This window comes from Lithobates pipiens, unplaced genomic scaffold, assembly GCF_037356315.1.
Source record: "Lithobates pipiens isolate NorthernLeopardFrog02 unplaced genomic scaffold, aLitPip1_a1.2 Scaffold_6, whole genome shotgun sequence".
Classification (NCBI taxonomy): Eukaryota; Metazoa; Chordata; class Amphibia; order Anura; family Ranidae; genus Lithobates; species Lithobates pipiens.
The window spans coordinates 8,536,233-8,548,458 of NW_027507881.1; the positions used below are offsets into that span (position 1 = coordinate 8,536,233).

The 12,226-nt window shown below is 39.1% G+C and overlaps 1 protein-coding gene across 2 annotated transcripts in view; it reads right to left on the reverse strand.

Annotated features, from left to right (window-relative positions):
- The window catches only part of LOC143958215 (sodium/potassium/calcium exchanger 1-like), a 152,486-nt gene extending 140,672 nt beyond the window's left edge, over window positions 1-11,814 (reverse strand). For both annotated transcript variants that reach the window (XM_077467704.1, XM_077467703.1), the window contains exon 1: window positions 11,647-11,814. The gene's annotated coding sequence lies outside the window, so the exon portion shown is untranslated. The remainder of the gene's footprint in view (window positions 1-11,646) is intronic.
- Window positions 11,815-12,226: the final 412 nt, after the last annotated feature.

The window sequence follows — 12,226 nt, forward strand, 5'->3', positions numbered from 1 at the left end:
CCGCCCTGCAGTGTCATGGAGACGGGTGGGGGGCTATCTTCCCCTCACTCCTCTCCATATCAGCCCAGGGGACAGACGCGATCGCTTCCACCGCTGCCGACGGCTCCGGTAAGTGGCGGAGGGCACCAGATCGCGGCGGGAGGGCGGAGCTCCTCTCCTGCCATAGATAAAGGTGATCTCGCGGCAAATCCGCCGCAGAGACCACTTTTTTCTTGTACTGGACTGCCGGACAAACACGGGGATACCTGGGGTTATGGCAGCTAGCTGCTGCCATAACAACAATATCCGTCCCCAAAGTAGGGACGTACATAGGCGTGCGGCGGTCCGGAAGTGGTTAAGGTGGTATATGGTACCGGCTAGACTGGCCACATTTGTGCCTGGCGCTACTCCGGAGTGCTTTCGGGGCTGCGGCCAGGTGGGAACGGAGTACCATATCTGGTGGCTATGTCCCAAGGTACGGAGGTTCTGGATTAGGGTCTACAACTTTGTGTACACTCTTACCCAGATCAACCTGGCAAAGCACGCACACTCCTGGGTAGCAGGGTAGCCGAAGCTTCCAAGGCCCATAGACGGCTTCTAACGTTCATATACACAGCAGCCAAAATTACGATTGCTAGGAAGTGGAAGTCAGCGGCCCTACCATTTGTCCAACCTTAAACACAAATGGTCTTGGCTTATGCTACACGAAAGATTGACAGCAATTGTGCAAGATAAAATGAAGTTGTTTAAAGTGGTTGTAAACCCTTACAAACCACTTTGACCTACAGGTAAGCCTAGATTAAGGCTTACCTGTAGGTCCATGAAATATCTCCTAAACCTACACGGTTTAGGAGATATTTACTAAAAGACAGTGACAGCTGTCTATGGCGCATGCGCCGTAGACAGTGGCACACAGTTGCACTATCGCCATTAGCAGCATGCCGTGGCGGCTCCCGTGCGCATGCGCGGGAGTGACATCATCACTGCTCTGGCGCTGTGAGTGGCCGGAGCAGCGATACCCAGAAGAAGATGGATGCTCCGGACTACAGAGGACAGCAGTGACATCGCTGGCTCCTGTGTCAGGTAAGTGACACATAATGGGCTACTATGCGATGCATAGTAGTTCATTATGCTTTATCTTTGCAGGGAGACAAAGAGGAAGTAAACCCATCAGGGTTTACTTCCTCTTTAATAAAATATGGGATCCTTGGATCAGATATTTAACCAATGATCCCCGGACAATCACTAACCAAGACCTTTCCTGAGTGCCATAATTAGGAGCGTGGAGTGTTCTCCCCCCCATCTTGCCACCCAATCCCATTGATTTCCTTTTCCCTTCCTCTTTGCACTTTGCCCTCTTCTCTCCTCCGAGACCCTGGCATAGAGAGGGGTCTGAATTGCGCTCCTCCATGATATGGGGGACAGGCCTCCCCGAATTTAGTTGGGAGGCAGGTGTCTCCTGAAGTGGGGGACGCACTCTGAGCCTTATAATGGGAAATCGATGTAGGGATACAGAGTAGGATGTAACGAGTAAGGTGGAGGATCCACCGCATAGTCTGCTATAAATCAACGCAGATCAAGCAACGTTGATAATAGAGCCATTGATGGCCTTGAGATAAGTAGGAGGTTAATTGTCCATGCCTATACTGTATGTTAGGCAGACTATAAAAACTGTACGCTGTTTTGCAATACTGCCAAGGTCTTTAATCACTTCAATACAGGCCACTTAAACACCTTCCTGCCCAGACCAATTTTGAGCTTTCAGCGCTGTCGCACTTTGAATGACAATTGCGCGGTCATGCTACACTGTACCCAAATGAAATTTTTATCATTTTTTTCCCACAAATAGAGCTTTCTTTTGGTGGTATTTGATCACCTCTACGGTTTTTATTTTTTGCGCTACAAATAAAAAAATACCGAAAATTTTGAAAAAAAAATGTTTTTTTTGTTTCAGTTTCAAAACTTTGTAAATAAGTATGTTTTCTCCTTCACTGATGGACACTGATGGGGCTACACTGATGGGCACTGATAAGGCGGCACTGATGGGCACCAATGATGTGGCACCAATGAAGTGGCACTGATGAGGTGGCATTGATGGACACTGATATGTGGCACTGATAGGCGGCACTGATAGGCGGCACTGATGGGCGACACGGATGGACACTGATAGGTGGCACAAATTGGCACTGATAGCTGGCACGGATTGGCATGGATGGGCGGCACAGATGGGCATGGATAGGCAGCACAGATGGGCATGGGTAGGCTTCACAGATGGGCATGGGTGGGCACTGATAGGCGGCACAGGTGGGCACTCATAGGCGGCACAGGTGGGCACTCATAGGCGGCACAGGTGGGCACTCATAGGCGGCATTGGTGTTATACTGTACTAATGGATGCCAATTAGTGCCAAACAATAATGCATGCCAATCAGTGATGCCCATTGTGGGCACTAATTGGCATCCATTATGGGCACTGATTGGCATCCATTATGCTGACTGGCATCCCTGGTAGTCTAGGGAGGATTACCTTTTCCCTGGTGGTCTGGTGGCGTCCCTGGTGGTCCAGTGTGGGCATCCTCGGGGGGGCTGTGCTGATAATCGATCAGCACAGACCCCCCCTGTCAGAGGAGCAGCCGATCGGCTCTCCTCTACTCGCGCCTGACAGACGCGAGTGAGGAAAAGCCGATCACCATCTCTTCCCATTTACACTGTGATCAGCCGTGATTGGACACGGCTGATCACGTGGTAAAGAGTCTCCGTCGGAGACTCTTTACCAAGATCGTAGTTGCTGGGTGTCAGACTGACACCCCGCAACAACGATCGCCGCGATGCGCGCCCCCGGGGGCGCGCAGTGGCTCATAATCCTGAGGACGTCATATGACGTCCGATCAGGATTATGCAACCACTTTGCCACCGTCAATTGCCTATAGGGCGGGCGGCAAGTGGTTAATCTCTACTGTCAAAAAATTGAATAAAAATCCTTGAAAATAAAAAATATTAAAAACTGTTTAACCACTTGCCGACCGCTGTCAGCAAATATATGTCGGCAGAATGGTATGGCTGGGCAAAGTAACGTACCCGTACGTTACTTTGAATTTCCTGCCGCGCACACGCGCCGCCGGTGGCGAGCGTGCGGCCCTGCCGCAAGCTCCGTGACCGCGGGACCCGTGGACTCAATCGCCGCTGGGATACCCGCAATCGTGTCACGGAGCTGAAGAACGGGGAGATGCCGATGCAAACAGAATCTCCCCGTTCTTCCTAGTGACAGGACACCGATCGTCTGCTCTCTGTCATAGGGAGCAGCGATCAGTGTCGTGTCACTGCTAGCCCACCCCCCAGACAGTTAGAAACACTCCCCCAGGACACACTTAACCCTGCCCCCTAGTGGTTAACCCCATTCACTGCCAGTGGCATTTTTACAGTAATCAATGCAATCAATTTTATAGCACTGATCGCTGTATTAATGCCAATGGTCCCAAAAATGTGTCAAAATTGTCCGATGTGTCCACCATAATGTCGCAGTCACGATAAAAATCGCGGATCGCTGCCATTACTAGTAAAAAATAATAATAATTATTAATAAAAATGCCATAAATCTATCCCCTATTTTTTAGACGCTATAACTGTTGCGCAAACCAATCAATACACGCTTATTGCGATTTTTTTTTTTTACCAACTCTTTATTTCCTATGAAAATACAAATCAACGAGAAGGGCAATCTCATAAAAGTAACAATTACTAAATTATGAGCAGTGTACCGAATAAACGAAAATTATTATCTAGCAAAATTACAAATTTCGAATCAAAGGAGGGTGCTACATATATATCTATATCCTGGATATATATATATATATATATATATATATATATATATATATATATATGGCACGCACTTATTGGTCAGCGTGACCATGTGACCACACTGACAAATAAGAAGCTCTTCTTTCTTTTGGGATGACCTTTCCCTTTAAATATCTATTTAAGTCTGAGACTCCATTCGCACCTCAACGTTTTTTAGCTTCAAGCTCAAAGCTCCCAAACGCCGGAGGAGAAAATTCTATTATTCTCTATGGCGTTGGTTCACATCCAGAGGCGTAACTAAAACCTTCAGGGCCCCAGTTCAAAAGAACATTAAGGGCACCTCCCGACCCCTGACCAGGTCCCTTCCCTCTGGGCCCAGGGCTCTTTCCACTAATCCTGGGGGCCCTTTACTCCCATCGTGGGGGCCCTTTTTTAGGGTCCTGCAGCAGGACCCTTTCACATGTTCTGTAAGTGGACCCCCCTTCCTGCCATCCTGGGGCCCCCACATGGTGCAATGCCAGGGCCTGGTCCCAAGCACGACCTTTGTGACCAAGCTAGTCCCACCACTGGGATCAAGGGCGACCTGGGAACTTTTTGCTGTGCTTGTAAGCAATATCGATCCATTTTTCTGGAAAGAAGCCACTTTATCCACAGGCGCCCGCTTGTGTATATTTTTCAATTTATTTCCAACTTTTGTGTCCTCTGTGGTCGTATGGTGCAGTGGTGTTAACTTCAGTGGTGATCCCCCTGGGGTCTTTTGGGTTTGGAAGCTTTTAATTCCCTGAAGAAGCCAATGTTGGCGAAACATGGGAAAACACACCATCTTGTAACCACTGGCTAATTGAAAAACATCATCTTGTAATCGGAATAAGGATACATAATGGTTTTATTTTGGTTCAATTTTTAATTGATGTTTAAAATTTATTTTATGTTTTAAATACTTTATGTTTCCATTTTTTGTTGGCACCGCAATAATCCCACCCTAAACTTTCCTCCTATTTTCGCTTCTATGGGATGAGGTGCCGGTTATAACATGTTCACCCAGGTCGGACTAAATAGAAAATATTCCCACCACTGGTGTCAGTTGTTTTTTTATTTTTGGTATTTTATTATTTTTATATTTTACCATTTTATTTAATTTCTTTTTTTTTTTACAATGTTAATTTTTATTATTTTTTACATTTTTTAGGAGCCCTGTTGGGGGACTTTGGTGAAATGTCAGGGGTCTACACAGACCTCTGATGTTTCACCTTTGTGTACTATTAGATGGGAGCCATTCCTCTGATGGTTGTATTAATGAAAAGATTTCTGTGGGAAAACAAAAAAAAAAAAAAAATTGGGAGAAAAATGCCTGATAGGTATCTTACGTTTTCAAATTTAAGGCGGAACTCAGCAGCGCTGCCAAAGGGGGGACCAAGAGAGTAGACAGGGGCCCAGGGCAGTGGGACCTGGATAGGAGGAGGGGACGGTGCAAAGGGGGGGAAGCATATACAGCAACCGGTGCCCTCCATTTTCATCCTGTAACCACTTAATGCCTGTGGAAGCGGGCTTCAGGATCCAGTCATACAAGGGAGCATGGGGCCGGGTCGCAATTGTGACCCATGCGACCCCTGTAGCTACACCCCTGTTCACATCTCCACTCAAAGCCAAATGCCTGAAGCTCAAAAAAGTTCTGAAGTTTTTTTTTTGTAGCTCAAATCGGGCAGATCATTGTGTTTTTGAAGCTTTTTTTTGTTCCATAGAAATGCACGGAAATGCTTAATTCAAGCGTTTTTGAGTGTCTTATCGTGTTTTGTCACACGTTTCTCAATGCGGTCAAATACCATAATTTATATATAATATATAATATTAATTATATATTATTATAATATATAATATATATATATTATAATAATATATAATAATAATTAAATAAAAATAAATAATAATAAATATATATATATATATATTTTTTTTTTTTGAAAAATACATAAATAAATAATAATCATAAATAAATATTAAATAAATGAAACATAAATAATAATAATTAAAAAAACCTAACCCTTAACCCTAATATTAACCCCTAATCCTAACCCCTAACCTAACAAAATACATAAATAAATAATAATAAATAAAATAAATTAACCCCTAACCTTAAAGTAATTGTAAAGGTTGTTTTTTTTTGTTTTTTTGTTTTTTATAACAAACATGTCAAACTTTCCTGCTCTGTGCAAGGGTTTTGCAGAGCACAGCCCTGGTCCTCCTTTTCTGGGGGTCCCCCAGCGGCGCTCCTGGCTCCTCCTCTTCATCTTGTGCCCCCGTGGAAAATGCCTTGCCCCCATGGAAAGAGGAGGAGTCAGGAGCGCCGCCGGGGGACCCCAGAAAGGGAGGATCAGGGCTGTGCTCTGCAAAACCCTTTCACAGAGCAGGTAAGTTTGACATGTTTGATATTAAAAAAAAAAAACTCAGAGAGGCGATTTCCATGAGGGGCACCCAGGGGCGGACTGACAACTCATGGGGCCCCCGGGCAATAGGAGATCATGGGGCCCCCAGGCAATCAGAGATTATGGGGGCACACAGTATACACAAACACACACACACACACACACAGTATACAATCACACAGTATACACAGACATGTTTCTATTGGCTGAGAAGGTACTAGAGGTGGGGCAGCTATGCATTAAGGTGAAATGCATTAAGGTGAAAAACCTCAAGACTTTACAACTCCTTTTCATTTTTATAAATAAATAATAAATAAAAGTGGATGAAAAGCTGAAAAACTTAGCAACAAATGATGTGAAACTGATGATATTTTTCTCTATTGGCTAATAGAAAAAAATGTGTACTGCCAAAAAAATTGTTTGTTTTCTTTTCATTTGTTTTGTAAATTAAAAAAATAGAAAATTCGGAATTCGTTAATTCATAAATTCTAAAATCCAAAAAAATCTGAAAATCGGAAATTAGAAAAATCGGAAATTAGAAAATTCGGAAAATTGAAAATCTTAAAATGTGGAAATTCAGAAATTCTAAAATTTTAAAGAACAAAAATTCAGGAATTCCAAATAATAACTAACTAATAATAACAAACTATTAAATTCTAGGTATTGGAATTTCCTTTCAAACTTGGCTGTTAGTGAATGTAACGAATACGAATTTATCTGAAGTTACGAATTATCCGAAATAATGAATGGCACATCTAAACAAATGGAACGGAAAGAATTAACAATAAATAATAATAATTCTAATAAAAAGGTATTATTATTATTATTATTATTATTAATAATAATAAATCATTATATTCCATTCGTTTAGATGCGGCATTCGTTATTTCGAATAATTCACAACTGCGGATAAATTCGTATTCGTTACGTTCACTAACAGCCAAATTATTTCAGATTTTCGTTCTTATCTTTCAGTTTTCATTCTTTTGACATTTCAGATTTTATTTTATTTTTCAAATTTCCGAATTTTCAAATTTCCGATTTTTGCGAATATTGAATTTCCAAATTTCTGAATTTTTGGATTTTCCAATTTTGAATTTCCAAATTTCCAAAATTTTGAATTTTCAAATTTCTGTAAGCTCCTTGAGGGCAGGGATTGGTCTGAAGTGAATGTACAATATATATATATATATAACCCTCAAGGAGCTTACAATCTAAGGTCCCTAACTCACATTCATACCTACATACTAGGGCTCATTTAGACAGGAGCCAATTAACCTACCAGCATGTCTTTGGAGTGTGGGAGGAAACCAGAGTACCCGGAGGAAACCTACACAGGGAGAACTTGCAAACATCCAGGCAGTTGGTGACATGGTTGGGATTAGAACCGCCGACCCAAGTGCTGCTAGGCAGAAGTGCTAACCACTTATACTAGCAATGGTCTCGATATATATATATGAAATGACACTTGTCTACAATGTAAAGTAGTGAGTGTACAGCTTGTATAACGGTGTAAATTTCCTGTCCCCTCAAAATAACTCAACACACAGCCATTAATGTCTAAACCGCTGGCAACAAAAGTGATGAATGCTCTCCTTGCCCGGCCGGTCAGTTTAGGTGGACGGCCATGTCTTGGTAGGTTTGCAGTTGTGCCATACTCTTTCCATTTTCGGAAGATGGATTGAACAGAGCTCTGTGAGATGTTCAAAGCTTGGGATATTTTTTTATAACCTAACCCTGCATTATACTTCTCCACAATCCCTGGCCTGTTTGGTGGGTTCCTTGGCCTTCATGATTCTGTTCTTTTACTTAGGTTCTCTAACAAACCTCTGAGGGCTTCACAGAACAGCTGTATCTATACTGAGATTAAATTACACACAGGTGGATTATTATTTATTTTATTTTTTTACTAATTAGGTGACTTCTGAAGGCAATTGGTTTCCCCTAGATTTAAGGTAGGGTTATCAGAGAAAAGGGGGGCTGAATCCCCCAAAAGACTTGCAGCTGTAATTGCAGTGAAAGGCGGTTCTACAAAGTATTGACTCCGGGGGGCGCCATACAAATGTACACCACATTTTTCACACATTTAATTGTAAAAAAAAAAAAAAAAATGTGAAAACCATTTATCATTTTCCTTCCACTTCACAATGATGTGCCACTTTGTGTTGGTCCATCACATAAAATCCCAATAAAATACATTTATGTTTTTGGTTGTAACGTGAGAAAATGTGGAAAATTTCAAGGGGTGTGAATACTTTTTCGAGGCACTGTATATATACGTGATCTGTTAAACTTCTATAGGGCGGTCAGCAAATGGTTAAAAGAGAATTTTTACTTAGCTTAGTAAATATTCACTTTGCAAAGAATATCCAATCACATGCAAGGAAAAAAAAAAAAAAAACAAGGTCCAAAAAATGTGATACATTGTAGCCCCTGTTGTTATCTTCCTCTGGCCTAGCCTGTTTCGTCCCCTCTAATAAAGTAATATCTGTCTTGTGCTGGTCATACCCAATGTCTAAATTACAGTAATGTACCTAACATTTTATTTTTTTATTTATCTATTTGTTTTTTTTTTTTTTGTTCCATAATATATATATATTTTTTTCACAATAGATTTTATTAAGGAATAATATTGTAACATTTTATATTTGTTGTATAATACAACAAACAGAGCGCGTTGTAATGGGTTGTCATATTATTTTTTTTATCCTGCATGGTCATTTTGTAATTGTTTGTCTTTATTTCTAAAAATGTAACTCTGTCGTTCTCAATGAAAAGTATTTGATTTAACAAAAAATAAATAAAAAACAGGAATGTTGCTTAAGCCTGATTAAAGTTCACACAGATTCCCCCCTTTCACTAAGCTATGTGAAAATTCCCTTGTGAAGTGAACCTGCTCTTCTCCTTTAGTAAACCCCCCCCCCCCCCCCCGCAATGTCTTAGCCCTTGTACACACGGTCGGAGATTCCGACAACCAAATCCGTCGGAGTAATTCCAGAAGAGGTCCGGAAGTGATGTTGCATACACACGGTCGGACTAAGTTGTCGGAAAATCCGATTGTACATAACGTGATGACGTTATTTCGTTAGCGCCTAAAGGCGATTCAGTTTGCATTGTGCGCTATACAAGTACTTCATTCATTCATTCATTCATTCAGGATGGGACTACGTTCACGCTAGTAGCCAATAGCTTTGGTCTAGGAATTTGATCTGAGCATGCGTGGCACTTTGTCCATCGGAGTAGGCTACACATGATCGGAGTATGTCCGATAGGAGCATTTTGTCGGAAAATTTTACCGGCAAGTTGGAAAAGTTGGTCCGGCGGATATTCCGACGGAAAGAGTCCGATGCAGACCACACACAGTCGGAATATCCGACAAAACGGTCCGATAGGAAACATTCCGTCGGAATCTCCGACCGTGTGTACAAGGGCTTAGAGGTAGGTACTAAGAAGGTTACCGTATTCTTAGGTAGAAAAATGTGGGATTCTGACACTTAGGCCCCATTCACAACTCAGCGCTTCGTAGAGCGAAATTTTTAAAAAAAATCAATTATTCTCTATGGAGTTGAGTCACATCTCCATCTTCAAGTCGCCTGAAGCCAAATGCCTGAAGCTAAAGAAGAAGTTCTGGAGCTCGAATTGGGTCAGATCTGAGTGTTTTTGCCGTGTTTTTATTCCAATAAAAATTAATAGAAACTTGCAATTTGCACTTTTTTGTGAGCTTTCACCTCGATTTGTTGTGTGCTTTTGTGTGATTTTCTGCTCAAAAAAAAAATAAAAAATAGTAGTAATATATGAATAAATAAATATATGTAAAATAAATATGAAAATACCCATAAATCATTGTAAATAAATAATAAATTAAAATGAATAATGGGTTATAATAAACAGATAAATGATAATTAACCCCTAACCTTAAAAAAAAACAAAAAAAAAACAAGTTACTATTATAATAATAATAATAATAATAATAATAATAATAATAATGATAATAAATAATAATGAACCCCTAACCTTAAAAAAGAAACAAATTATTCATATTATTATTATCATTATTATTAATAATAATAATAATAATAATAATAATAATAATAATAATAATAATAATAATTTAAATAACACTATAAATAAATAATAATTAAACCCTAACCTTTAGTTGTTTATTTTGTGTTAGGGTTAGGGTATTTATTAATTTTGTATTACTTTTTTAAGGGTTAGGGGTTATTTATTTATTTATTATTACATAGTATAAATGTACTGTATTTATTTATTATGTATGTATTATTATTTTTATTTACTTGTGTATTTATTTTACATCTATTTATTCATTTATTATTATTATTTTGTGCAATTGCCCATTTTATTCTGTGTCTTTCTGCTCAAATGAAAAAATTTAAAACAAAAAATAGTAGTAATATATGAATAAATAAATGTAAAATAAATATGCAAAATAACTAAAAATCATTGTAACTAAACAATAAATAAAAAAAAAATTGTTATAATAAACAAATAAATGATGATTAACCTTAAAAAAAAATAAACACCCAAACCAAAAAATACATTAACATTATTATTATTAATAATAATAATAATAATAATAATAATAATAATAATAACAATAATATTCATTTAAATAACTAAATAAATCAATAATAATTAACCCCAACTTTTACCCTTTCCTGTTTTTGTTTTGTGTTAAGGTTAGGGTATTTTTTTTTAAAGGGTTAGGGTTTCATTATTTATTTAATATTACATAGTATTCATTTACTGTATTTATTAGTTATGTATGATTAATAACTAAAAATAATCATACATAAATAATAAATAAATACAGTAAATTAATACTATGTAATATTAAATAATTAATAATAATTAAATAAATAACTAATAATACATAATTAATAAATAAATAATAATTAATTGTGTATTTATTTTACATTAATTTAGTCATTTATTGTTATTAGAAACAGTAGTAGTATTAACACCCTAACCCTAACAAAAATAAATAAATAATAATAAGACAATAAATAAAATATTAACCCCTAACCCAAACCCTAACCCCGACCTCTAATCCTGTCCCTAGCCTTAACTCTAATCCCTTACCCTAACAAAAAAATAATAATAATAAATGAATAATAATAATAATAATAATAAAAAAAGAGAGTAAAAGCTGATAGAAAAAAAAAGCTAAAACACAACAGATGATAGTTTTCTTTATTGGCTAATAAAAAAAAAAAAAAAAAACGCAAAGCTTAAAAACGCTGCCTAAAAACACGCCAAGATTACGCATAAAAAAACATGCAATAAAACGCTGGAAACCCGCTCAGCTGTGTGAATGCAGCCTTAGCATTTATAGTCACACTTATTCTAGCGATATCATCAAAGTCACTTACCATGCAATTAAGCCCAACACGTATGACCATTTTGTAGCATGTGACACCTACCTGATGAGAAGAGGGGGCAGGCTGTTTCGGGGAAGCATTCGCCCCCTTAGTCCTCGGGGTACGTGAAGCCCGGCCAGGAGAGGTGGACTAAGGAGAAGGCAGCAGAAGTGTCCCCATCACCAGCAAATCTGCATCGGTTAAAGTCTGCTGAGGGTCAGGTATGAAGGACACACTGAAGAGCAGAGTCCAATCCACACTAATACCTGCAGATTTAAGGAGATTATAGAGCAGCGCTGTACTTTCCTTCTCCCAGGAGAGAAGCCGCTGCACGCCGGAGGAAGACAGACAAATCTTTTTCGTAAAAAAAATTCTGTGATAAGTTTGTTAAGTCGGGTTTTATCAAAAAAATTTCCATTGCGGTGGAACACTTTAAGGCAAGGTTCACATATCGGCAAAGGGTCACCGGAGTCCGGTACGGTTTCCATTCAGCGGTTCAGGTGCGAATTTGACACTGGAATTGCACCTGAACACAGTTAACCCTTTGATCGACCCTGGTGTTACAGCCAGCGTCATTAGTACAGTGACAGTGCATATTGTTAGCACTGATCACTGTATTAGTGATTATAAAGGAAAAAAAAAA